General features: G+C 56.2%; 1 protein-coding gene across 2 annotated transcripts in view; it reads left to right on the forward strand.

The window, feature by feature from the left end:
• The first annotated feature begins 6,107 nt into the window (after positions 1-6,107).
• Positions 6,108-27,684, forward strand: part of GNG7 (G protein subunit gamma 7) — a 36,787-nt gene continuing 15,210 nt past the window's right edge. The window contains exons 1-2 of one of the 2 annotated variants that reach the window (XM_050321004.1): positions 6,108-6,166; positions 12,842-12,913. The gene's annotated coding sequence lies outside the window, so the exon portion shown is untranslated. Of the gene's footprint in view, positions 6,167-12,841; positions 12,914-14,026; positions 14,344-27,684 lie in introns of those variants that run through there. The other variant, XM_050321002.1, reaches the window with a different exon arrangement.

Raw genomic sequence — 27,684 nt, forward strand, 5'->3', positions numbered from 1 at the left:
AGCAGCTCTGGCTGTGTGGGTCAGTACTGAGCACAGAGGAGTGAGTGAACCATCTCCCTGATCACAGAACTCCTCTTCCTCTGCTTGCTAATTAGCTGGTTAGCATTCCTTATCCCACCCTCAGGCTTTTCTTCCCAGGGATCTGGGCTGACGCTTTCCAGGGGCTCCAGAGGAGCCGTTAACTCTTCCTTGGCAACGCTCTGAGAAGCCACCTGCTCTGGGGGTGCCTGCTTTGTCAGGAGCCTTTGTGTGACAATCAGGATTACACGCTCCAGATGTGGCAGTTCTCAGGGATAATTGTGACACTGGCTCGGTGCTCCAGCACATCTTTGTGTTCCTGTGGGTTTGGGGCTGTTTCTGTGGACGATTCCCACACGGGGCTTCTGGAGGGCTGCCCTGCCAGGATAGGGGGAGTAGATGCTTCCCTGTTTGCTGCTGAGGAGCAGCTTTGTGGCAGCCCAGGTTAGGACTATTCTGACCTCTCCAACAAGGGACTTTAATTCCATTTTGACACTCTCAGCCTCTCCGTGGGTGAAGGGAAAGCTCCTCAGTGCCAGCAGACCTTGGCTTTTCTGCACAGGGTTCTCCTTCACCCTCTGGCAAAACTTAGAGATCCATGACTTTTTAAAACATTTTTTAAAATTTAAAAAAAAAAATTTTTTTTTTTTTAAAGTGTGAAAAACGCTGCTCTGGTGTTATCTGGAAATAGTTGTCACCTTTGGAATAATACTGGAGAGGCAGAGTGCTGAAAATAGCAGGAGCTGCCATAGGCCGGGATGGAGCGGAGTCGAGCGAGTTGTGTTGTCAGTCATGGGAACATAAATCCAATTCCACCTGCAGATGAGCATTCCCGAAATAGAAGAGGGTTGTCAACTACCAGAGGAGATGTATTGTTGCATCTCCCCTCGTGCTGCACAGAGGGGAGAAAAAAGAAACCACTCAACTCCAAAGTTTCTGTGGCTCAGCTGGAGCTTGGGAGAGTCCCCACCTCCTGCTCCCTCTGGGAGTAACCACTGGGAGAGGTGGTTTGGCTAAAAACGAGGGGTTTGGGAGGTAAATCCAAGCCTGTCTTTGGGGAAACCTGTCCATTCCAGTTCTCAGAGGGAGGTTCTGCCAGCCTGGGGAAGGTGGGAATGTCCCAGGGTCAGGAAGGTCAGCGGAGGGGCAGGAAGTTTTTGTGAGGCTCGACAGAGTGGCCTGAGGGAGGGAGGAAATGGATTCACACCCAAGCCAGGGGTCACTGCTTCCCTGGATTCTCAGGATCCTGCTGAGTGCTCCCGAGGCATTTCAGGTGCAAAGTTCTCCCCTGCCCAGGCACTTTTCCTGTGGTTTAAGAAGCCAGAGAGCCTTTGGTGCAGCTGGTTTTCTCTTCAAAACACCCCAAATCCGTTCACTCCGTGCGTTTTTAACCGCTTTCCCCCAGTTCAGTCGCCTCGTCCTCAGAACTCTTGTGTCCCCTGCATAAATAGAACCTCCCTCCTTCGTGTTTTCCATGTGCAGGCTGCTGTAATTACGGGTTTGGATTCCTGTGGGGACTGATTGTATCGAGCTGATCCGAGTGCTGGTGCCCCTGCATCGGGTTTTGGGCTGGTGATTAAAATAAAATATAATGGCTGGGTGGGAGGGAGGATGGGCTTGGCCACGTTCCACTCCGTCCCAGAACAGTGTTTGAAAGGCTTTTGTCCACATCTGCTTCCCGTGCCCAATGCTCTCCCAGGTTCCATCCCACCAGGAGTATTCCCTCTTCCACCTGCCGGCTGTTCACAAATTGCAGAATTCTTGGGTGTTGGTGATTTTACCGCTTTGTGGGTAAAATAACCCTTTTGTTTGTTACTGAGCTCTTCGCCCCAGGGCCTGGTGTAGCTGCGTGACCTTCAGTGGGATCAGTAAAAAAGCCATTTTTACCAGCAGTGGTTATTTTTGTTGGAGTAAGGTAGAGGATGATGAAGGATAACGGTGCTCTTGCTCCACAGACATTCCTTCCAGGATAACGCCCTGTTATCCTTATCAGCATCCTGATTCCAAGGGTTCCTATGGAACTGGGGGTTGGAGCAGAAAGCAGGTGAAGCTTCTCTGTGATTTAATGCCTGTCTCTGGAGCCTGGGTGCCTTTCCATTAGGCTGAGGGAGATGGGAGTGGTGAGGAATTCCGGGAGCAGAGCTCGCTGGCAGAGTGGCCGAGTGCCCCTGGAGGCTCCCTGAGCTGTGTGGATGTTCTGGGAAAGGATGGATTTGGGAGGGAGAGCCCGTAAATCCGTCGCCTCTGTCACCCTCACACCTCTCCAGGAACGGGAATGTGCTCAGTTCCCTGCACAACAGGATTCCCAGCAGATCCCGCTCTAATCCAGGTCTATAAATACCCTTGGTTTGCTTCCCTGGCTTCTGTGGCACTGACAGGGACCTCGTGAGGAGCAGCTTTTTGTGGAGTTCAGAGGCTCTTCAGTGTTCCACCTGCAGTGGCTGCTGCTCTGCCCCTGGAAGGTTTGGGATGCAGCTGAGCCTTCATCCCGTGCTCGGAGCGAGGATGACTCTGCCCTGGCAGGGGTTGCCCAGAGAAGCCCCCGGAGGTGTCCAAAGGCCAGGATGGACAGGGCTGGAGCAACTGGGATGGTGGGAGGTGTCCCTGCCCGTGGCAGGGGGTGGCACTGGGTGGGCTCCTTCCAACCCAAACCATCCCGTGGCATTGCTGACAGGTCTGGGCTGTGACATCACGTGAGGATGTGGATGCAGGGCTGGGGGCTCAGAACAAGCAGGGAAAGGCTCCGTTGGACACCAGTGAACCTACACCCCCATTCCTGGTGTGTTCCAGCGGGTGGGGCTGTGTGGTGGGGGCACTGCTGGGGCTCAGCTGGGCAGGGGGGGTGCTGGGCCGTGTCCCCTGTGACCGTGTCCTTGTGCTCAGGGACAGCAGCGAGTCCTGCGGGCGACGCTGGGCTCTGCAGAGGCGTCTCCTGGCACGGAGCTCCCGCTCCCAGCTGGGGCCAGGGCCTGGGGCTGGGACACAGCGATGCTTCAGCCCCAGGGAACCTGCTGCTGCCTCTGCCCTGGGCTCTGGGAGGGCTCACTGACACTTAAATGTGTTCAGATCCTGCCTTTGGAACACCGGGTTTATCCCAACAGGGTTTGTTTTGGGCTGGGGGAGCGAAGTGCTGGAGGTGCTCAAAGGACAGGCTGAGTGAGGATGACGCAGGTGGCACTTTTTCCATGCTCGTCCCTGCAGTGTCTGTATGTGTGGCATCAAAGAAACCCCCCAGTTTGTATGAACCCAAAGCAGCCTGGCTTGGTTGTGTTTAGTTTCTGTGTTCCCTCATCAGGCTGAGGGTGCAGCAGCTTCCCCCCTGCTCGCTGCAGCTCCGGGGGCTCCAGGGAGGGGGTCGAGGGGGACACCCCCCCTAGATGGAGGGTCTGGGAATCCCGTGCCTGCCTGGCAGCTGAGGGGTTTTGCTCTCAGCAGTTGCCTCTGGATTCCAGCCCAGAGAGAGGGCTGAGAGGAAAGGGAACAAACACCTCTCTGTTCCAGGGCTGGTGGGATTGATGCCTCATGGGAGCGAGGGAGTCTAGTGGGTGTCTGATCTCTGCAGATTCCTTGGGAAGGGTGAGAGGATGTGGTGTTTGACGTGTTGTCTCGGTGGTGTCCGTGTTTGTGACAGCCGGGTCAGGGCCCTGAGGATGCTCAGAAGCTGCAGGTGGAATCGTGGAATGGAATCAGGGAATGTCCTGAGCTGGAAGGGACCCACAAGGACCTGTCCAGTCCAGCTCCTGGCCCTGCACAGACACCCCAGCAATCCCACCCTGTCCCTGTCCTCCTGGAGCTCTGGCAGCCTTGGGGCTGTGCCCACTGCCCTGGGGAGCCTGTTCAGTGCCAACCACCCTCTGGGGGAAGAACCTTTCCCTGAGATCCAGCCTGCCCTGCCCTGGCACAGCTCCAGCCATTCCCTCGGGTCCCAGAGTGCAGAGGTCAGAGCTGCCCCTCGGGAGGGACCTGCAGACCCCCATGAATCTCCCCTTGGTCTCCTCTGCTCCAGCTGAACAATCCCTGGATTGCCCTCAGCTGCTCCTCGGGAGGCCCCTCCAGACCCTTCCCCATCTCTGTATTCCAGTCCCGGTGCTGATTCCCGGCAGTGCCATCCCTGTGCCTGCAGACACCTGGGATGTCCTCCCAGGGCTTGATTCACCTCCGTTGTCCCCTCAGCTCTGACAGGGCTCCCTCGTGTGTGACTCTGTCACATCAGAGGCTCCTCCAGCGATGGAGGGGACCCATTTCCACCCCAAGCCCTGACAGTGCTGCTTCCCCTGCTCCATGGCAGCAGCAGCAGCATGAGCCGAGCTGAGCCTGCAGCTCCCGGGGCTTGGGGAACACAGGGATGAGCATTCCCAGCTCCTGCCAGCGCTTCCTGCCCCGCTGTCCCCTCAGCAGGGGAACCCCAGCAGAGCCACAGCAGGAATGAGCCAACATCCCGCTCTTCCCGGTGCTGGCTCCACTGTCCCTGCGGTCCCGGCTGCTCTCGGGCTGGGGTTGGCTGTTAATGATCAGACAGGGAGCAGTTCCCTCTGGCAGCAGCTGGCTCGGTGCTGTTGCCGTGCAGACGGGCTGAGCAGCCCTGGCAGTGCCCTGTGGCCTCCTGCAGCACCAGCTGGGGTTACCTGCTGGGTTCTGCCAGCCCTGAGGGGAACCCCAGCTCGAGGAAAGCCGAACCAGCGGCATTTCCCTCCTCTGCCCCCCACCTGGATTGACCTGTTCCAATTCTGGCCTGGACTGGGTGTTTCTCGTGTAATGGTGAGGGTTTCACCCGGCGTGTCCCAGCCCTGCAGGGGCTGTCTGGCTGCTGGGATGGCTGAGGTGACTTGCCTGGCACCAGGAATTAAATCCCGAAGTTGTCTCCGGAGCCCCGGACGCAAAGCAGTGGAAACACAAACGCAGATACCCGAGCAGGATATTTACCCTCAGGTGGATGACAAATCTCCCCTGACGTCAGTGGAGCTGGCTTTTATCAGAGGTGTTTCCCAAGGGATAAGTGAAGCCCTGGGCAGGTTCCTGAAGGAAGGTTTTGTCAGGGAATCGGAGCTCTGGGACCGGGTCCTGGCCCTGAGTTGTGCTTTAAACCAAGGAACTGCTGAGGTGTAAAACCTGCTGAGGGCAGTGCTAGGGCTGTAGCTGCACTCAGGATGTGGGGAGAACACTGGGAGCTTTGCCCATCCACTCGTGTCTGTGGGGCTGGAGCTCCCCAGGTCCAGCCTGACCAACCTGTCCCTGAAGTTTCCTTGGTTTCCTTCTGGTTCTGGCGTGCTGGGTCCCAGTCCTGCACTCTCCCTTGCAGATGTCGTTCTCTGCCACCTGACAGGAATATAATGCAGCAATTTTCCTAACCTAAATAGTGGTTCTGACTGCCTGTACTTCCAGCTCCCCTGGAACTGGAATTAATTTAGTGTGTGGGCTTCTTAATTGGCTCGTTGTGGGGAGGAACAGAAAAATGAAACGCTGCAGCTCTGCCTTCCTCTTCCCTTTCTTTAGTTAAATCTTTGTCATTCTTGTGTGTCTTTGACTTCCATCAGTTGCTCAGGCTATTTTTCTCTGCTTTCTTTTGTTGTAGCTTCCATCTCTCACAGCCCTTAGGAATATCTGAGGCACTGGATGGAGCTGCTCCCATGCCTCTGGAGCAGCGTTGTTGTCAGCCTGTGACAAATCACATGTGATTGATGGCTGATGAGGCACTTGGAATATCTCTCCATTCTTTGTGTGCCTAATGCTGTTTTCCCCGTGCCTGGGGAGGCAGGAGGGGATGGCATCCCTTGTTCCAATGGAGCCATCTTCAGACTCGGATATGGAATTGCACGGAGCGCAGGCAGGTGTCAGCCCGACCGTCCTGGCTGGAGCTGCTCCTCACTGCCCTGTCCCTCGTGTTACTGGTGACTTTAAACAGTTGTGGAATGGCCTGGCCCGGCTTCCAGCAGGGACAGAGCAGAGCCTTGTGTGTATCGGGGTCAGGAGGGGCTTTGCAGCCTTAGGGGTGCTCCGGCTGCTGGGATCAAGCCTGGTGTTCAGAGGAGCTGGAAACCCCTGCAGGAGCCTTTTCAGCGCTGAGAACTCTCTTGTTTTCCTTTCTTTAGGAGATCTGTCCTCTGCCCAAGGCAGCGGTGCCCTGCCCGTGCTGGAGGAGCGTGACCAGGTACGTGGTCAGCAGCGCACACAGACCACCCACAGCTGCTGTTCCCCACCCCTGAACCCCCATTCCCCAGCCAGGGGTGTCGTGGAATCACAGAATTTGGGTTGGAAGGACCTTAAACCCATCTCATCCCACCCCCTGCCGTGGGCAGGGACACCTTCCATAGCCCAGGTCGCTCCAAGCCCTGTCCAACCTGGCCTTGAACACTTCCAGGGATGGGGCAGTGCCAGTGCATCTCACCAGGGGACAGGGAACTGTCCCTGCACCGGGGGATGGTGACCAAGGTGGGCTGGCAAGTGCCTAAAATTACCCTGGGGTCACCCAGGACGTGGAGCTGCTGCCTGTAAATTGGAATGGTTTTCTGAATTGCATTAATTTTCCTGTTACCCCTGTGCTTTGGAGCTGGCTGACCTTTAAGGTCCCTTCCAGCCCACCCCCCTCTGGGATATCACAGTGTCACCACTCTTCAGATGTCCCAGTATCCTCCCACTGTGCATCCCCTGATTTACAGCTGCAGGTTAAAAAAGGTGGAGGTTTTGATAGGAGGACACAAAGGTACCCTCAAGGTTATTAGTCCAGCTGACCTACCTCAGGAGCAGCTCCTCCCAGGGTGTCACACTCCCTCCTCACAGCAATGACCAGGCAGGGCAGCACTGCCAGAGTTCCTCCTTGGCTCCAACCGGGGCAGGAATCGCTGTTTTTTAGGAGATTCCAGCGGGATGTTGGTCCTCAGTCCTTCCCCGGGGCTGGATTTGGAGTCTCCAAGAGAGGGCAGTGTGTCCCTGGCAGCCGGACCTGCCTGTGCTCTGTCAGCTGAGGAGCAGCAGAGCTCTGAGCCTCATCCCGAGCTGAGCAATTAACTGACAGGCTCATTAGCGGCTGCTCTCATTAGGGCTGGATGTGAGGGTTGGTCCTTTCCCCAGCCCCGGCAGGGATTCGGCAGCGCTTCCTCCTGCGTTCCCAAAAAAACCCGTCCCCTGCGTGTCCCTGGCGCGTCACCTCGCCCTGCTTTGTGCTCCTGGCGTGTCCTCGGCGGGGGGATGGGGGTGGTGGCATCACCACCTGCCCAGGGGCACCCAGAGGTTAACCTGAAACGTGAGGGGTCCAGGAGAGGACCTGGACAAAGGGAGAACTCCTCGAGGTCAAGGCTTGTGCCGGCTCTCCCGCCCCAGGCAGATCTCTGTTCCCCCAGAGACGGGATTTTGGAGGAGTGTGGGAGCATCTCCCCAGCCCAGGGGGCTGAGAAGGGCTCAGGGACACTGGCAGGAGGGGGAGGCAGTGAGGGGTCGGGCTCTGCTCCCAGGGAACAACAGGAGAAGAGGGAATGGCCTCAGGCTGTGCCAGGGGAGGTCCAGGTTGGACACCAGGAGGGATTTCCCCATGGAAAGGGTGGTCAGGCCTTGGCAGGGAGGTTTGGAGTCCCCACCCTGGAGGTGCCCGAGGAAGGATGGAGGTGGCACTCAGTGCTCTGGGCTGGGGACAAGGTGGGGATGGGGCACAGAGGGCACTCCGTGACCCTGGAGGTCTTTTCCAACATCAATTATCCTGTGATTCTGATTTTTTTTTTTCCTTTCCAAACTGTGGTGCCAGTCAGGGCTCTCCCACACCTCCCTGTTGTTTAGGAGCAGCTTTTAGTGCTCTCAGTTCTTGCCCAGTTCCTGAAGTTACACCAAGGCCCCTTTGTTGGTGATTTATGTCCTGCAGAAGTGCTGCTGCCCTGGCCTGGTAACCACTGACAGATCAAGAGCTCCCTGTTTCCCAGGGGGTCATTATGGCATTTCATTTTCTAACTAATTGGCTGCATAAAACCGCTGATACTCCCCAGAAAATTTAGGGCACTTGTGTAACACAAAAGCACATTGGAATAACCTCAGAAGTTGCTCTGAGGTGAAAACCCATCCCAGGAGAAGCAGCCACATTTAAACCAAAACTGTAACCTTGATTCCAAATCCTTCCTCGGGACACTGAGGGTTTTTTTCTCTCCCTGCTTTCTCTGGTGGCAGAACAAGGTGAACTTCTCCCAGCTGGGAGGAGAGGGGGAAGATCCCCCTCTCTGGAGGGTGCTTTGTTCATTTAGAAGCACGGATGATTTATCAGGATTTTTTTTTTTTCCTCTGGGGTGTTTTTAGTGATTTGAAGGGATTTGAAGATGTTGTTTTGCTGGAGCAGGATCATGGGAGCAGCCTATGGAAGAGCTGTGCTTTACAGCCTTCAGCTGCTCCTCAGAACACTGCAAAGCAAATTCCTGCTCACTTTTGTGATGGCACTCCGGGAATTCCAAACCTCAGCATCCCATCTGCGCTCCACTCTGGTATTTACAGCGCAAGGAATTCAGCTGGATCCTCTTTCACCTCCTCTTCCTGTTCCAAGCAGTTGTTAAGCTGGTGTAGATTTTAAAATTCCTACAATTTTTGGGAGGCTGTCAGGGATATAAAAGGTCTTGTGTTGCTGGTTTGCCTGGGAGGGGCTTTGAGCTGATCTAATCATGTTAAACCTCAGCATCCCAGGAGCAGGGAATGGGATTGTGCCTGGTTTGATCCCTTCGGAACAGCTGGAGGAGGCATTTGCTAAAACTGGAGGGTTTTTTAAAGAATAAAACTCCACAACCATCTCTTGGTTGCTGTTTTGCCCTCTGAAAGGAGGAAAAGGTGATTTTCTTTTTTGGACAGGGGGAAGGTTGGAAACTCGAACTCATCCCTGGGGCATCCCTGGGAGAAGGAGCTGCTGCTGGAGCACAGCGTGTTCCGTTAGTGTTTGTACATTTGAAATCTTGACTTTCCAAGCAGCTTCAGGAAGTTGGCATCCCATAAAAACCCTGTAAAAATAGCCCTGTTCCCAGCGCAGCGAGTCCCGTCCCGTTGTTTCCACGGCCCCTCGTCCCGAGGGATTCCCCGGAGCCCTGGAAGTGTTTTTGGGGGGTGCTGCCCAGCAGAGCTGGAGCCCCAGATGTTTCCCAAGGAGTTGGTCTGTCCCTTGTTGCCCTCAGGAAGGAGCTCCTGCCGTCTGCAGGGCTCCTCGTCGGCTTTTTCCCCACCCTGGGTTGGAATGATCCTTTGGAATATCCCGGGCTGGCTGGGTGTGGAGCTGTGGTGCTGCTGTACCAGGCTGAGCCGCTGCTTTTCCTCACATCCAGGGGTGTTCAAGGCAATGCACACTTCAAATTCAGTGTGGGACTGGGGTGCTGGGCCCTTCCCTATCTCCCAGCAGTGCTCCCCCTGCTCTGCCTGGAGACTCCCAGGAGCAGCTGCTGGGCAGGATTTGCCCTTGATGGGACTTTAAAGTGCCCAGTGTGGTCACACAGGCCCTGTCAGAGCATTTCTGCAGCCCCAAGCACAGGTCCCTGCAGGTGTGAAGCACTTTCAGGCCTCAGGGAAGGCCCTTTTCCCTTCCCTCTCCTCCAAGCCTTCCCTTTTTAGGCCTTAAAAAAAACGTTCCAGAGCGAGTTGCCAGCACAGACTTCCCAGTTAGCAATCTGCTCCCAGAAGCAAAGGCGTGCTGGCCGTGGCAGCTGTTCCCCCAGCAAAAACCCTGGGCTGTGTGCTGGAAAAGGGCACGGGGAAACAGGATCTGCTCGTCCCTTGGAGGAGTTAATGGGGAAAAGTTTAAACTTTAGAGCTCTGCCTCTGCCGTGGATACTTTGTGTTGGTTGCCCGGGTGCCATTGTTTGACAATTTGCTATTTATGGGTGGGTATTTTTAGGGATGTGACGAGTCCAGCTCTGGACCTGGATCTGTTGCTATTATTGGAGCGCTGAGTGGCAGAATTGAACCAGTGCTGCTTATCCCATTAAGGGTATCTCGTTCTGAGGTGGCTCTGAGCGTCAGGGCAGACGCTGGAGCGTGGGCAGGGAAGGGAGCGGAGCTGGGAAGGGGCTGGAGGGACCTGGGGGGGCTCAGCCTGGAGAAAAGGACGCCTGGGGGGGACCTGAAAGGAGCTCCCTGCTCTTCCCATAGAGCCTGTTACCAATCCCAGCCAGAATAGCTGATCACATCGGCCTGCCGTGTCTGAGGGAGGCACAGCAGCTCCAGCAGCACAGCAATTCCTCGTGCCAGGGAGCTGGAAACCCCCCCTGGAAGGGCGCTGGTGCCTCCCCGGGGTTCCTGGCACCACGGGCATTCCGGTGGGCCGGGAGGGAGGATCCTGTTCCCTTCCAGCCTTGCCCGCACCGCCAGGCAGCGTTGGCAGCTGCAGGGATGCTTTGCATTACCAACTGGTGCTGCTTCCAGTTAGTTAGCTGGGAATGGAATTCCCCTCTGTGCTGCCCACACCTGCTCCAAGGTATCCCTTGGCAGCGCCAGCCTCGCTGAGGGCCCTTCTCCAGCCGGGAATTCCGGGTGGATGGCAGCAGGAGCGTGGTCAGGCGGGTCCCTCCTCGGCGGCCGTTGCGGTGTCAGTGAACACGAGCGCGGGGTCGGGCCCTGGCATGTCGAGTTCCTCACCTTTGCACTGGGACAAGCAGGGGAGGAAGGAGGGGGCAGAGTTTATTCCAGCACGCTGAGGTCAGGCTTGTTTTCCCTCTCGGAGCAGGAACAGCTGAGCCCCTGGAGTGGGATCCTGCAAGGCTGTAAACAACGGGCTCACTCCTGCGGGAAGCCAGAGATGGGATCGCATTCCACTGGAAAGTTGTTGGGTTGTTTGTTCCCCTGTTCCTGTGGACGCTGCCTGTTCACAGGGAACGGGGCAGAGTCTGGGGCTCTGCCATGGGACTGATCTAAAATCTAAGCCTTGGCAGTGCAGGAGCCCCTGGGCTGCTTTTAAAGGGGAAGGAAAGAAGCAGAGCTCCAAAAGTGCCAGATTTCAAGGAAAACCAATCCAAATAAGGAATGTGTGTTGTCACTGCAGAGTCTCGGTTCAGCTGCAGCCTCAAGGCTTCCTTTAGGCAGAAGGTAGATTGGATTTTGGGTGGTTTGTGTCTGACTGAGGTGTTGAGCTCTCCTGCAGTGTGGGGGTGGTGGCTGATTCCTGCAGCAGCTTGGCATTTATGGAATAATTTGAGTTGGAAAAGCCCTCCAAGATCTGGAAGGACCTTCCAGGTGCTGCTGCACTTGTTTTTCATCCCCACACTGCTGTCCATGCTCCCTCCCTGTCTCCACAGTGGATTTTGTTGATAAATCCCCCCAAATTCCGGTCCCTTTGGGTTTCTCACAGCATTCCCAGGGGGGTCAGGCAGGGATGTGCTGCTCCAGCAGGAATGATCATGAGGAGGAGGCCCCAGCTGCTGTTCCCATCCGGGCTCCTCTCCACCTGCCCTCCCCAAATCCAGCTAAAGCCTCCCCAGCTCCAGGGGCTCCTTGGATGAGCGTGTGGATGGCGCTGTGGAAAACTGCCCTGGAGCAGAGGGAAGGGCTGGAAGTGTCCAAGCCCAGGTGGGACATGCTTGGAGCATCCTGGGCTGGTGGGAGGTGTCCCTGCCCATGGCAGGCGTTGGGATGGTTGGGATTGCAGGTCCTTCCTGCCCAAACCATCCTGGGATTCTGTGATCCTGAGGGGTGGCTCAGTGGTGGACTGAGGAGCTGTTCTGAGCCCGATTCCAAACCTACTTTTTGGTTTTCTGATCTGACCCAGGTTCCTGTGTTTCATGGTAAAGCTTTTTCCTTGCTCTCACCTTCCTGTTTCCGGGGATAGCTGGCACTGACTCTCTTGTTTGGAATGTGGCATTTGTAAAAATTCCCATTAAAAAAAAAAACCAAAAAAAAAACCAAAAGCAACCAAACAAACAAAACCTTTAAAATGCTTGTTTTGGCACGAGGGCTGTTCCTCACCCCTTGGTTTGCTGCAATCTGCAGCAAAAGGAGGTGAAAGGGGCCAGCGAGGCCTGGCCTGAACCCCAGCACAAGAGTCAGTGACGTGGGTTTTACTCCTTTATAAGAAAAAAAAAAAGAAATACAAACTGTTTGTGCTCAGACAGCGAGCAGGGAAAACAAGCAGGGTTGGATTTCAGCTCCGGCGGGTTCTTGGAATTGGTCCCTCTCTGGCTCCCGGCTCTGAGTGCAGCGTGGGGAGCAGGGTTGAGCAATGGCTTTACTGGTAGGCAGGAAGGGGCCGTGCTGGGGTGGGGTGGGGGGGCAGGGGCAGCACGTGGGGTTCTCAGGGTGCTGCTGAAGCTTTCCCAGGGCCAGCTCATCCCTGCTCCCCGGGTTCGTGTTTTCTTGGAAACTCAGCTTGCCACTGTGCGTCTTTAGGCAGAGGGCTCTGGTGGCTTCTGGGCTAAAAACACTCTGCATTCCCCCCAAAAAAGCGGGGCAAATGCCTCTCCCTGTCTGCATTCCCCCCCCCCAAAATGATGCAAACACCTCTCCCTCTGCTCATCCCCCCTCACCCAAAATGGAATCCGGAGCCAAACATTTCAGTGCCCTCTCATCCAGCGGCTGAAGCTTCACTTCACCCCTCTTCCAGGGGCCACGTTCAGGTTCAGGGTCTGGAATCCAGAGCCTGACCTCCAGGCCCTGGGTGTTACTTGTGAAAACAAAGGAAGGTGGGTTCCCTGTTATTACTGATGGTTGGTATCATCCCTGCTTTTCCGGTGGATCCCTTGGATGTCACTCAGAGTCGTCCCCGCTGGTTGTAGCTCAGTTATTGCTGTGCTGGAGCTGCAGCCAGTGGGGTAAACATTCCAGATTATAGCTCCAGTAATAATGTGTCAGTGATGGAACTCCTGAATTCCCCTTTCCTTGGCAGGAGGAACCAACCAGGATCCCCTGGCAGCACCCGACGGGACGGTGGCCGAGACTGCTGCGTGGCAGTAGGAAGGTGAGCAAGGGCAGCTCTGCCCTCATGGAACTCAGAATTGCCATTTCACTGTTCATTTCCCTTCCACTGGGGGTTGGATTTGACCTGCCACGGTGGGGCAGTGCCCCAGCAGGGCTGTCTGCCCAGCCACAGGGGGGGTTTGGAGGTGCTGACTCCGAGCCAGGCTGGTGATCCACTACCCACGTGGAGCCTCCTTATGTAAGGCCGATCACCTCCTTAATTAGGGCGGGCCATCCCTGGATTCCAGAGGAGAGCGTGTCCCTTAGTCAGCAGCAGGGAGCTGTGGGACCAGGGCGCTCTGGCTGCTGGAGAAGGAGGTTGTTCCCTTTGTCCTGGGGCTTTGCTGGAGCTCTGGGGTGCGTGGGGCAGCAGAGACTGCCGGGGATGGCTTTTCGTCCTGTGAAGTGGTTTGTGTTTTCTGTCAAAAATATTGTGAAATCCCGTATTTCCTGCCCCATGTGAGACACCAAGAAGGTTTAGGGAGTTCAGCCTCGGTGAGGTGACAGACCCAGAGTTGGAAGCTGTGTCTTGCTCACGTAGTTTGTTGTTCCAGAGCTTCAGGGCACTGGGATGCCCAGAGGAGCAGGAGCCTTCCTGGGTTCTGTTAATGCCCCCAGGGGAATTGAAGGGGCAGGAGGCTGAGCCCGTGTTTCGACCCACCCTGTTTTTGTGAGACATTTGACCCCCCCCACAGGAGCTCTGGGAAGCAGCAGGTCAGGCCAGTGCTGCTTTGGGGCTGGAGGAAATTTGGATGATGATGTCGATGGTGATGGTGAGCGGTTGCTGTTCTTGAGTCACTCTGGAGAGCTGAGATCCATGTGACTCCAGAGCCAGTAGTTCTGTGTTCCCATGTGTGTGCCAGCCGGGCCTTTGGGGGTGGAAATGACGGTTAAATACCCAGGGGCGCGTTTTGGGTGTCAAATCCTCCAAACCCCATTTTTTGGGGGGGTGGAAGCGGCCCCGAGCGAGCGCCTGCAGTTCCCGCTGCGGGCGGCAGAGGGCGATGTTGGGCCGCCCGAGGGGCTCCGCTCGGGGCCGTTGGAGGGCCTTGGTTTTAATATTAATTAACGGATATTCCGTTAATAAAAGAGCCTGCCGGGCTCCCGGGGCTTCGAGTGCCGTCCTGCCAGCACAGCGGGGCGAGGCTCTGCAGGGACACCGGGGCTCCCCGGAGCTCTGGGAAGAGGCAGTCGGGCTTCTCCAGGGGGATGAGGAGGGATGCTCTCCCTCACTCTCAGCACTAAGCCGAGCTCTGCAGGGCGATCCCAGCCCAAAGACTCCCCAAAAATCGCAGTTGCAGCCGCCAGCGTGGGTGTCAGCAGATGGCAGCACCCTGCCCTGCACCCCGCGTGTTATTCCTGGCCGGGAGATTCCCTGGATTCAACACCACAGTCTAGACTTACTGACAGACAGGATTCTTCTCCTGTTAGGTAAGCAAGATACAGACACCCATTATGCAAATTCCCAGCCGTGGTGCCCCTCTGAAACATTCTTCAGATTGTCTAAATAAGGTGCTGTTTCATGCTAAGCCAGGCTTTTGGGTGCCTTCCAGCTGCCTTGCCCTGGAGGTGGGATTTTGGGTTTTTTCCTCCCCCTTGGAGGTGCTGATCAGCACAGACCAGAGTGCTTTTGGCCTCCCAGCTGCCCAGATGTGCGGCAGGAGGAGCAGACAGGCTGGGTGAAGAGCTGAAATGGTGCAATTCAAAAGCTTTGGAGCCCGGAGCTCTTGTGCCTGTGGCTGCTGCCTGTGCAGGCGGCGACACGGGGGCTAAGAAATGCGTGTGGTGTGTGTTTGATAACACCACTGCACAGGCTCAACAGGCGGTTTTTTGGTCTCTGAGCAGCAGAAGTCAGTTTTAAGTGTCCCCCCATGGGGCAGGAGAGGGTTGGAGGTGCAGTGACCCGGTGCTGTCAGCTCTGCACGGAGGTGTTGTCCCGCTCCAGGTGACTCACACCCTGGGCTGGAGGAGGTGGGAATGGATCATCACTGACTATCCAAAGGGGTTGGAAATGGCTGTGGCATTTGCACTCTTTCTTTTTTTTCACAGAGGAGTTCAAAGAGCCTTTCAGCCCTGATGACTGTGGAGTTATTCGTGCAGCAACTCCCAGAGAGGCCCTTGTCGTGTTCTTGTCCCACGAGCCCAAATTTCTGACCACAAACACTCTGCCAGTGTTTTATACTGTGGTTCTGTCACTGAAATCTGTGCTCCTGCCCCCAGCCTGGAGCTGCTTTAGGCTCCTCAAGCCTCAGAGCACACAAAGAGCTGGGAAGGGATGACTGGCAGCTTCCTGAGCTGCTCCTTAGGTCAGGATTTGGCGGGCGCCCAGCGAGGCTTTGGAATGGCTGTTAGTGCTGCGTGGTGAGCACAGCCCTTCTCAGGAAAACATTGGAAGGCTTCCTAGTCCTGAATTCACTGTGCAGGCACGTGATTTTCTGGGAATCAGCTTGAATGTGCTGCAGAATGGCTCAGAAATCCCTACATGGGGTGATGTTGGATCACAGAAAAGCAAGGACAAGGCGGTTGGTCGGGTTTCTTCGTGGTGGCCCTTCAGCCTGTTGATACCAGCCAGGCTTTGCTGCTTCTGTTCCTTGCCTAAGAAAGGGAAAAAGTCTGCGTTTTGTTGTGGTTTTTTTTTTATTTAAATTGCAGCACTGCTCCTGTGTTCAGTTCAGTTCTCAGGGGGGTGGGTGTCTGCACCCTGCGCTGCTGCAGAGCTCTGGGCTTTGCCGGTTCTCATCGACAGCCAGCAGTGACACCTGGCCCTGTGCTGGCCGGGCCTCTCCCTTGCCGAGGTGTGGGCTGTGATCCCGTCCCTTCCTGCGTGGGAATTCTGCCCTGCAGCCCCAGGGTGAGCGGCAGCCCCGGTTACCGCCGGCATTGACCTTTCCCTGCAGCCTCCCCCTCGTCTGCGCCCTTGCAGGAGTTCAGTCAGACACCTCTGCTGCCGGCAGGGGCTCTGAACCCTCTCCAGCTCAGCTGCTCAGGGGCTGTGAACCCTCTCCAGCTCAGCTGCTCGTGTGTCTCACCGTTCCTGCTCGCAGATCTGAGATAATGAGGCGGGCGAGCGCTGCTGACTCAGATCTTACTGGCTCTGGGGTTTGTCCTTCCTGCCCTCCCACACTCCACCTGCACACCCAGCTAACCTTCCCCCCCCACACACACACACGTTCCCCGGGGCTTTCCTCCCCAGAAACACAGCCTACTCTCCCTCCCTGCTGCTCGGGGACCCGAGGGAACAACCTGAAGCTTTTTGGGGAAGAGCCGTGGTTTGAGGAGCGCTGGAGAGCTGGGGAGGGAAAAGGGGGTCCCTGAGGTTTGCTCTGGCAAAGAGCCAGGCTGAGTCATCCCCAGCCTTTCCTTGGGAACACCTGAGTGCTGGGTAAACACCAGTGTACCCCTGTAAACAGTGGTATCTGCTCGTTCCAGCTGCAGGGCTGCACTGCCAGGGTTCACCTGCGTCGTCTCCGGCCCGGAGCTGCCGAGTTACTCAGGGCTGAGCACACCCAGCTCCTGTTCCTGACGCTCCTGACACTGCCCTGTGCTGTTTACCCAGGGGCTGTGGTGACACCCACGGTGCAGGCCATAAAATGCCCGGATTGGGGGTTGTTTTGTCGGGAGCAGCACTTTGCCGTGTGCTGCCCAGGGTTTGAACGGGCTGTAAATTCTCCGAAGTTCAGAGCTGTCAAAGCACTTTTCTGCATCTCTGTGGGGAAAAAAAAAATGCTTAGTGGGATTGTTACACTGAGCCTTTTCTGGTCAGATAGGAAACCCTGGCTGGGGCTGCCTGGAAGAGCAGCTCAGAGCTGTGTGAAGTCACAGATGAGCAGGGCAAGGCTCTGTCCTGCTGGGAAAGGCTGTGTCCTGCTGGGAAGGGCTGTGTCCTGCTGGGAAACTCGATCTGTTGGAAGTGCAGGTTGCTGGAAGGGCACAGGACGTCTGGGTGAATGATTTAGGGGAATAAGCCAACTTTCTGTTGTTTCCTGTCGCTGGTTTCTTCAGCTGCCTGGTGTGGAACCCTCAGTCTCACCTGGACCTCGGTGAATCTCTCATGTTGCAAACTGTCATCAAGCAGCTCTGCTTGTCCTTTATCTGCCTCTTCTAAGTACATAAAATATATAGAATTCCCTGAGCAGCACTGAGTTCCCACCTTTCCCAGCTGGTTTCCCATCCCATGCAGCTGCAGTCTGGACAGGCTCACATTCCTCGGTCCTGGGGCCAACATTCCTCTGCTTGGGATTTGTTTAAGGTTTGACTCCCAGCCCTGTCTCGGGCTCCCAGACACCTTCATTAGCTGCACCTCCAGCCCCCGCCCTCTGCAGGGTTCAGTCTTGGTCACACTCACTAAAATAAGATGGAGATTGGCAGCTTGCAGCTGGTTGTTGCTGGAGTTCAGTGGAACTCATCTGGAATCCCCAAATGCCAGTGGACTGAGTAAAGGCACTGCAGTTTGCTGATTAAACACTCAGCTATTTCAGTTAAAAACCTGAAAGGAAAGTTGCTTTTTTTTTAAGCCTTTATGGCAGCTTGGAGTGGAGAAATCCCTGGTTTGGGATTCTCCTTTGCCCTGGGTGCACAGGAGCTCATCCCTGAGCTGTTTTTTCCTTGGAATTCAGCTTTTCTGCCAGTGCAGCCCCAGCCCACGAGGAAAATGTGTGTGTGTGCAAGTGTCCAGAGAGAGAGAAATCAGGCAGGTCTCTCACCCTTGGTAGCCAATTTTGTTGGACAAGGCCTGATTTAACCACGTTACATCATCTCCACCAGGAACCTCTCAAACCTGAATCCCCTGGGAATTCTTTGCTGCTTCTGGTCTTGGCTTCAGCAGCTGGGAGCTGAAGGGATGCTTGGTTTGTGGATGGAGCTTGGAGCACCCTGGACTGGTGGAAGGGATCCCTGCCCATGGCAGGGGGTGGGACTGGGTGGGCTTAAAGTCCCTCCCAACCCAAACCATTCCATGATTTTACTCCCGGGGCAGATCTCCAGCCTGGCTTGGTGTTCCTGCAGATCTTCCCCCAGTCTGGGGGTGGCTTTGCTTCTGCTGGGAGCTGCTTTGTGGAGCACCTGCAAGGAATTAAAAGCCCCCAAGCCCTCAGGAAGGTGAGCACAGGCAGTTTCATCCACGGCATTCCCTTATAAAGCGCTGCTCCGGCCCTGCCAGCAGGAGTGGCCTCGCTGCCAGGAATTCCTCTGCTTTCCCTGCGTGCCACACCCACTGCTCCGGATCCCTGTGGGCAGCAGGGATCGCCAAACATCCCCAGCACGTGGAATTCCTGCCTGGAGAAGGGGCAGGGGGGGTCCTGCAGAGCTGCCAGTGAGGAACTGGCTGTAACAGGATCCAGAACCCGGAGGGGGAAGTGATCCCTCAGCTGCTGCCCCTTTCTCCTGCCTCTCAGGGTGCAAAGAAAAACCCCACGAGTCACCCCAGCTGCTCCTCCAAACCTGTCCTGCAGCTCCTCCTTCCCCTGGCACTCTGAGGGAAGTGGTTGGAGCAAACAAGCTGGGAGGTTTTGGGGCAGCAGCAAAACATCCAAGCCCAGAAAAATAAACCCCAACCCCTTCTTCTTTCTCCTGAGCTCTCGCAGCTGAGCTGATCAGCACAAAACGCTGGCAGGATGGAAACCTCCAGCAGCCACAGCTCAAAGCTGAAGCTGAGCTTGGAGCAGGGCAGGACTTGTTTCTCCAGGTTCAGTTTGAGCCCAGGCAGGGACTGAGGGTGGGTTTTCCAGGCGGGTTTTCCGGGAGGTCCCTGTCGTCCCTGGCTGTCACCGGCGTTCCTGTCCCCGCAGCGTGTAATTTGTGGGCGATGGCCACCCTTTGATGTCCCTGCCCTTCACTTCCCCTGCACCCCGACTCACCAACCAGCTTTTCCTCCTTCCCCCGACCTCGAGACGCTTTTCTAAGAATTTCATTTCTGCAGCATCTGCAAAAGCCCCGGAGCTGGATCAGCCTCTGTCAGCACCCAGCGAGGGAGAGGCCGAGCTGGGGCTGCCTGGGGGGCACTTCCCTGGGGCAGTGAAGATAATCCCAGTTTAATATGGCAGAAAAAGATCTGGGCCAACGCCCTGGCTCTCCCTGCATTGACCTCGTTCAGGTTTCAGTCCCCTCAGAGGTACCAGGAGATGCTCTGGTTGTTTGTAACTTGGTGGGTTTTTTTCCTCCACTTTTCTCCTTTTTATCTCTTGACACAGTGAGTGTTGAGTTTGTATCAGACTTAAATTTGGCTAAAAACTAACTGCAATTCAGTCAGGTTTCCATGAGCTGCAGCCCAGTGGTGAATTGTTCCCCTGAGCACAGAGGAGATGCTGAGGCTCTAAAACAAACACCTTCGCCTCAAAGGCTGAGGGTAAAGGTTTGCTCTGTTGGATATTTGGGTTCAGAGAACAGGTTTGCTTTGTAGCCAAGACACCAAACAGCTCCTTGGTGTCCTTCTGTCACGAGTCACCCTAAAAACAGCCCTTTTGCAGCAAAACCTCCCAGCACTGGGGGAGCAGAGGGAGGGAGGGGGTGCACTGGGAGCACCGAGCGTGTCCTGCACCTGCCCTTCCCACCTTCCCAGGGTCTGGGATTTGGCTGACTCGTGGAAAAAGGAGAGGGCAGAGCTGCCCCAGGGGTTCAGGGGCTGGCTGCCCTCATCCACCATGGGTAGAGGGAGTGAGGGTGCAATCAGCACCCAAAATCTGCCCCGTCATCGCTGGCAGTGACGTGAAATGCTTGACCTGGATGTGACTGAAAGGCTGGAACTGCAGTGGGGGGTGGGGGGGTTCATGTTCCTCGTGGAATCTCTTCCCATCACCCCCACACCTGATGCTGCAGGAGATTCAGGACTTGCCAGTGCCCATCAGGGCAGAGCCTCTCAGATGGTTTCCAGTCCCAGGGCTTTGGGAATGTTCAAACCCAGTAGCTGTGGCCACCTGGGCTGGCTGGAACATATTCCTGCCTCTCCTGCTGGCTGCTGGCCAGGACCAGCAGCTTTTCCCTGTGGATCTTGGGGCTGAGGCAGCCTCAGGACTGCAGAGGTTGTGTGGACAGGGACTGTGTGGATGGAGCCTGACCGGTTTTGGTGGAAACTCCCCCAATTTCTTCATTTAACTCCGTGGCTTTAAAACACTTTAAATGCAAATTAATCCAAACCTGGAAGATTTATAAAACCACAGAGTCTTGTGAGCAGAGCAGCTCTTGATCCCTCACCTGTTTTTGTAATTGTAGGGTTCTGCAGAACCAGCTGGAGTGTTCCAGGGAACAACTGGGCCCAGGCAGGGGGGGCTGAGGCAGGAGCAGCTCCTCGTGCTGGTCAGGACAGCCTGAGCTGCAGCAGACAGGAGCTGAACACCCTGAACTGGGTCACTGTGTCTTTTCTGGGTTGTTTTTTTGTTTTTTTTTTTTCTTGTGTGGATAATAGGAACAGGTTCTCCAGATGTGCCTGAGAGGAGCAGCGAGACCTGCCTGGGGCCGAGCTTTATCAGCACTGGAGCTTTTTAATCATGCCCAGATTTAATTTGCGGGATTATTTACGTGCACCGAAGGGCTGCTTTTATCTGCTCCAACGCTGCTGGGGTAAACTGATCCCAAGGCAGAGCTGAGAGCACCCACAGTCGGTGCTGCTTTATCTCAGCTCCTCAGGTCCCTTTTCCAGGGAAAGCTGCTGGTCCCTGGGATCAGGGTTCCAGCTGGCCAGGACTGAGCTCTGCGCCGTGGCTGCTCCATGTGAACGTTAATTCCTTCACTGGTGCTGCTCTGGAAAATGACACGTGGCAAAAATCCAGCCTGTGCGTGCTTGGTGGGGGAAAATAAGCGAGAGTGAGGGTTTAGGTTGGGTACTGGGGAAAATTCCTCCATGGAAAGGGCTGTCCAGCCCTGGCGCGGGCTGGAGCGGAGTCCCCGTCCCTGCAGGGGTTTAAAAGCTCTCTGGATGTGGCACATGGGGACATGGGTGGCCTTGGCAGTGCTGGGGGAACAACTGGGCTCCGGTCTCGAGGGTTCCAACCTAAATGATTCCACGGCTCCACGTCCTTTTTCCCCTTTGTGGGATCATTTCGGAGCCAGAACCACAGCGAAGGCCCCGGGATGGGGGCACAGCCCTTGGCAGGTGTGTGCTGCTGCTGCAGGAGTGCCTCCCAATAAACTGGGTGTCCGTCCCTCTGGGAAGGCAGTGACATTCCCCAGGCCCTGGCTGGCACGGTGTGGGGGTTTTATTTTCGGAGCTCCTCTTTGTTCTGCAGGGTCGCTGATATTCCCGACTGGAGCTGGTTTTTATCAGCGGCATCTGCGGAGCAGGGCCTGACTCATGTGCTCTTTGAGGGGGATGACAAATGGAGAGTGGAGACAAACAACTCCCGGCACCAGCAGGCGGGGAGGGAGCGGCCACCGTCCTAATCACTGCCCCTCACGCCGGGGGTTTGGCCTCTTGCCCCCGGAGCAATCTCATTTAGGGCTAATTTTGGGAGCAGAGGAGGGAAAACAAACATCTCTGGGAAAAGCTCCCTGCGAGGAGCAGCCCGGCCCAGCAGCTCTGGTGCTGCACAGGGGCCATCCCTGCAGCCCTGGCAGGGGGGATGGCGCTGCACAGATCCTGCACATGCTGCTCCCAGCAGGAATTTTAGCACCCTCTGTGCCAGCAGTGCCTTGGGATCCCGGAGCAGCGTGTCCCAGGCAGCGGGACACGTGGGAACAGCCAGGGTTGGCTGCTGGGGGAGCTCAGTCACACGATTTCCTCGGGTTAAGAATAGCTGGGGAATGTTTACTGGGGTCTGAACTTGTTTGTTTATCAGGTGAAGTTGTAGGGAGGGCCTTGTGCCCTACAGGCCTCGCTGTGGGACCCTGGGGGGGCCGTGTGATTCCAGCTGTGGATGGAGGGGCAGGGAAAACACCACACAACCCTTTCCCAGGGCCACCTTCCGAGCCCCAGTTGTCACAGCCTCTGTTTTCCCTGTGCCACCGAGGGCTGGGAATGCAGGTGGGACACTGGGAGGGTGGGGAAGCCCTGGCACAGCTTCCCAGAGGAGCTGTGGCTGCTCCTTCCCTGGAGGGTCCAAGGCCAGGTTGGAGCAGCCTGGGACAGTGGGAGGTGCCCCTGCCCATGGCAAGGGGTGGCACTGGATGGGCTTTGAGGTCCTTCCAACCCAAACCATCCTGGGGTTCACTTGTGGATTCTGAGGTGGCTTTTGAAGAGATTTGGGGCAGGTGGAGGAGGGTCCACACAGGCCCCAGCTCTGATGTGCAGCCGGGGGTCTCTGGGTGGGTGGGGAGGCAGATGAGGCGGCAGTTCCAAAGCCTTTCTGGGAAAGTGGAGCCCTAATTCCAGCAGTTGTTGAAAGGGAATTGCCTCCAGCCATCCTTTTTAGGAATAGTGTGAAATTAAGCTGCCTGATTTCCCTTTGATGTTCCTTTTCATTTGCACCAGAACATGCCCATTTTCTCTTAATTTCCCCGATGAAAAATGCTTTTTTTAAAAAAAAATTATTCCTTAGAAGAGGCCACGAACTGAAACTGAAATAGAGTCTCCAAGAAACTGGACAACTTTGATCACTAAACTTAAAAGCTCGGTGGGATCAGAGCTGTGACTTCTGCAGATAAATATTTGCGAGCATTTGTGGCTTGAACAGAAATTAAAGGGGGAATAAACCTCTGTGCTTTGATCAGCTCCACGGGCCCTCCCCGGGGAGTGCAGTGTCTGGCCAGAGGGTTCAAGGCCAGGAAGGGTTCAAGGCACATGAAACCAACCCAGATCTCTCCCCCTCTCTGCAAACAGGGGTTGTGTTTTTGTCCTGGTGGTGTTTTATCTGTGCTCCGGTCTGGGTGACGAGGCAAGGGTCGGTCAAAGATTGGCCCCGATGATCTTGGAGGACCTTTCCAACCTCGGGGATCCCGGGATCCTGTTATTCTGTGTTGCCTCCACCCATCTGCTGGCCTGGCTGTGCTCCCTCCAGGGGAGTGTTGTTCCCTGAGGGCTCCTGGCTTTGCCCCTCACAGCCCTGCAGGTTCCAGTTCCAGCCGAGCGTCCCTGCCCGTCCCGCTGCAGGATCCGAGGAGCCGTTCTGTCCTCTCGCTGCTGCCAGCGCTGCTGGGTTGGCAGACAGACCTTAGCGTGGCCCTGGTGGGAGCGGGGAGGTGCCGTGGTGTTCTTTGGGCTTCAAGGAGCTCGACGTGACACGACACGTCTGCAGCCTTGGCTCGGAGTGGCTTCTGAGACATTGACAGCGATCCACGGAGCTCACCGAGTCCCGGCAGGACCCTAAAGCCCGTCTCGTCCCAGGGGCAGGGACACCTTCCACTGGACCAGGCTGTTCCAGCCTGGCCTGGAACACTTCCAGGGACTTGGAGGAGCGGTGAGGGCTGGAGCTGATGGAGTGGGAACAGGAGTCTTGCAGGATCCCTGCAAAGCCAGGAACCTCCTGTCCTGTCCTGTCCTGAGTGTCTGTGACGGGCTGACAGGTTATCAGATAACACCCAAACCCCCTGGGGAGACGTGCCCTGGGTTTCGTGTCCCGGTGTGTCCTTCCCAGTGCTGTCAGCTCCTCTGGAATGGGAATGAGGAGCTGATCCTGCCTTCAGAGGCTCCTCACAGGGCAGCAGAGCCGTGCAGGGAGGGCTCTGCCTCTCCCCACCAGTGTGTGCAGCTGATGCAGCGCCTGCCAGGCCCAGACAAACCCTGCACCTTTAACAAACCGCAGCCAGCCAGTGCCCAGATTTGGGACTGTCCTCACTTGATTCCCCGAGGCACGTTACCGCCCTGGGTGCTGGAGCTGGCACTGCCGAGTGCACACTCCCACTCTGGCATTTGGGAAGATGGGATTGTGTCCCAGCCCGGGGCTGATTCACCGGGAGCAAGCGGTGTTTGTCTGCAGGGCCGTGTGTGCTCACACGTGTGCGCTCACGGGCTCGCCTGGGGGGGGGAATTGGGGGGGAAAAATGGGATTTAGAGCCGGCTCTGGGCGTGAGGGACCAAAGCTTTGGAGCTGGAGGTGCTGGAGGGGCCGTGAGCAGGGGCTGCCACCTCGGGCACAGCTCGGCCTCCCTGTCCCCTGCACGCTGTGCTCGGGGCACCGTTGCTTTTCATGAAGAGTTTCTTCACAGGGGAGGTTTTTTCCTGCCCCTTTCACACCAAAATGCTGCTGCTGGGGTGGGGAGGAGAGCTGGGATGGGGGTCCTGGGTCCTCAGGGCTCGAGGAGGTGGCAACACGACTCGCAGCCAGGGAGCTGTGGGAGGAGCAGGAGCAGGAGGAGATGCACGATGCCAAGGACTGCTCTCCTCCTCCTCCTCCTCCTCCTCCTCCTGCTCCAGGCTTTTTTTAGCAATATCTCGGCAGCTTTTGGCCACCTCAGCAATCCCAAATTGGCATTTTCCACAAGATGCTAAATCCTGCCCTTCTTCCCTTTATTTTTAGTCTGCAAGGCTCCAGCCCTCTGAGGGGCCCTGGCTGGGTCAGGGGGTGCTGGGAGAGGGTTCCCCAGCCCACTGAGGGGTGCTGGTGTTGGGGTGATGCTGTGGGGGGTTCCCCAGCCCACTGAGGGCTGCTGGTGTTAGGGTGATGCTGTGGGGGGTTCCCCAGCCCCCCCAGCGGTGCAGCCATTGACGCATTTCCCTGCATCAAAGCCCCGTCCCTGCTGCCTCACCAGGCCCAGCTCTTGTGTGTATGTGTGTGTGTGTGTGTGTTTAATATTAAAAGTTCAAAGCTGTGCAGAACCCACACGCCTTGTGGCTCTTTGAAGTGGTCCTGGCCAAGTGCCTGCAAAACATTCTCTGGTGGTGGTGGAAAAAGGGAAAAAAAAAAAATCCCATTACGCTTTACAAATATTTTTGTTTTATTTCACCCCTTTCTTTCAGAACTTGACAATGGTTTCTCTGGAGGCTTGAGCAGAGGCTGAGCCACCCCTGTCTTCAGTGCACTTGTAATTAAATTTTGGGCAAACCAAACTTGCATTTTGGTGGTTGGGTTTGTGTCTTCCTTTGTCTTGACAAGCCCAGAGTTGAATGTGTACCCAGAGTTTTAAATTCAGGACTTAAATCCAGAGGGTTTTGAGCAGGTTGGGTGCTCTTAATTAATTAATTAAGCTCTTAATATAGTGGGATTTAAGATAAAAATATACACTTGTAAAATTAATAGTTCCTGAGCAAAAAATGCTGGACTAAAAGCCATTGGAATGGGCGAGGAGGAGCTGTAGGGGACAGTGTGTGACAGGGCATGTGTGTGTCACCTGTGCCTTCTCAGTGCCCTGGCAGTGAGGTCCTCCTAATTTCAGCTGCTGAATGAAGATGCTAATTAGCCAGGGCTTACCAGCTGTGCTTTATGGGTCACAGCACCAGGTATGCACAGCCCAGGTGAGTCCCTTGCCTTGATCTTGGTCCAGGTTTATCCGGGTTTGGTCCCTAAAAGGCGGTGTTCTGGTGTTAAAGCCGTGGTTCAGCACAGCTTTTTCAGGCAGAGCAGAGATGTTGTTTGTCCATTTTTCTGTCCAATTAGCACTAAATAGCAGGGATGCAAACTGGCATTTGCAGCTGGGAGTTCAGAGCCAAGCCATGTAAACACCTCTGGGTCAGCCCCAGAGCTCCCGTGGAGCTGTTGCCAAACGAGCAGCGTGATGTTGGACAAGCAATGCCAGCAAGGGGGGGGTGTGTTTGTGTAGATTATTATAAAAACTGGTAAAATTCCACTAATCCCTCTGTTAGTGAGCTTATCGTGGGATGTGAGTTTCCTGCTGCCTGCCCCTGGCTGCTGGGTGCAGTAAATTGGGCAGCCAGAGCATCACGTTGGTTCCTGTCATTTGTCCCAGTTGGGGTTCACCTGCCTCTGGAGAGGGGGTGGTTTTCCAGTTTTCCTCTAATTATAAACTCTGGTTTGGGAATTCAAAGCTGAACCTTAGGAACATGTAATTTTAAAATATTACAGGCATGATTTTTGGTGGTGGGCACCCCTGGACACACAGAGGTGAGCCCTGTCCCGGTTCATCCCAGCTGGACCCGGTCCTGCCCTGGGCAGAGGTGCCTTGTGCTGGTTTTAACTAAACTCCAGGCCCTTGCAGAGAGTCTCTCTCCACCTTTCTTGTGGGCTCCCTGCAGGCACTGGGAGGCCACAGTCAGGTCACCCCGAAGCTTCTCTCCTCCAGGGACGTTCGGCTGTTCCCACATCTCCAGTTTTGTCTGACCTGTAGCGGATGATTTCCTGAACAGAAGCCCCGGCGAGCCCAAGGCTGCCCATGGCAGGTCCCTCACGTGCCTGCAGCCCTCTGGCACGGCGTGGGAGCTCCTTTCTCAGCCCTGAGCTCAGCGCTGGGGCGGTGCCAGCGCAGCGTGACTGCTCTTCCTGGAAGGAGGCACAAAGGAGAACGACCTTGTGCTTCCTCCCCGCGCCGGCCCGGCCGATCCCAGCCCCGGCGTGGGAGTCGCTCCCCGTTGCAAACCCTCACATGATGTTTCGGTCATCGGAGTTTCCAAAAAGACCCGGCTTTTGCAGGGAAACGGTCACGTGGAGGAGTGGCCTTTCCTCAGAGGGGGGAGCGAGTGCAGCGGAGTCATCGGGCTGAGCAAAGCGTGGCCTCAGCCCCCTTGGGATGGAGCCTCTTTTTGCTGCTGTGGATGATTTCAGGAGGGAGAGGGGGTGCCCAACTCTGCTGACCTGTTGTGGCTTTCTCCCCAGCGTTGTTTTTCCCCTCAGTAGCTCTGGCAGGAGTGAAAACAAGCCGAGGAGGGAAAGTCACAGGACTGTGCTGATGGGTGGAGGAGGAAAAACAGCAGCTCTGACACTCATGTGATGGCTCTGCTGCAAAAGGTCACTCACATGTCCAGTGAAATGGGAATGAGCTGGTTCCCAAATGCAAACAGGTCCCTTCAGCAGGGAATGAGCATCCCAGAGCAGCTCAGCTCAGTGTCCCCCAGCCCAGCCCCAGGGGCCTCGAGCTGCTCATTAGTCCTGAGAGGGGTAGTTAAGATCTTGAGGGTTTGCTTCCCACCAGGCCTGAACTCTCCTGGTGCAGGTGAGGTTCCTTTGGGTCCAGAGGAGTCCAGAACTAATTAGTGGGTGGGATCAGAGGATTTGGGTGTTGTGTTGGCAAAAAAATCCCTGCATTTGGTGCAGCCCCTCCCAAGACATGAGCAGCGCCAACCTCGGAGTGTCTGTGGTGGTGTCCAGCTGTGGTGTAGGGCTGGGATGTTCTGGGAGGAATTTCTCCATGGAAAGGGTGGTCAGGCACTGGAAGGGGCTGCCCAGGCAGGTGGTGGAGTCCCCACCCCTGGAGGTGTCCTGAGGAAGGACTGGAGGTGGCCCTCAGTGCTCTGGGCCGGGGGACAAGGTGGGGATGGGGCACAGGGTGGACTCGGTGATCCTGGAGGCCTTTCCCAACCTCAGCAGTCCTGGCATTCTGTGGCTCTGCTTTGTTCAGCGCTGGGCTGGTGCTGGAGGGGAGCCCTCCCCCAGGACATACCTGTTCCCTCATCCCAGCTCGGGGCGTCCCAGCAGTGACACAATCCCGCACGGTCCCGCGCGTTGCTTCGCTCCATCCCGCTCGTCCCCTCCCCGCTCCCGGCCCTCAGCAGCTCCCTGGCAGCCCATGGGGTGGGAGCAGGACTGGGGTCGGGCTCTGCTCTGCTCCCAGGTCCCGGCAGGCCTGGCAGGGGCCAGCTTGGTGGGAGCTGCTCCTCCATCCCCGCCCGAGGCCGGTGCTCCGTGTCTGGGCGCGCCGCCGGCGGCTCCAGAGTCGCTCCCTCGTTCCAGCTGTGTTGCAACACTGAACTTTCTTTAGCAAGAGCCTGTCTGGGCGCTGTGTTTTTCGGGGCAC

This window comes from Myiozetetes cayanensis, unplaced genomic scaffold, assembly GCF_022539395.1.
Source record: "Myiozetetes cayanensis isolate MyiCay16 unplaced genomic scaffold, myiCay2020 scf26, whole genome shotgun sequence".
NCBI classification, from domain to species: Eukaryota; Metazoa; Chordata; class Aves; order Passeriformes; family Tyrannidae; genus Myiozetetes; species Myiozetetes cayanensis.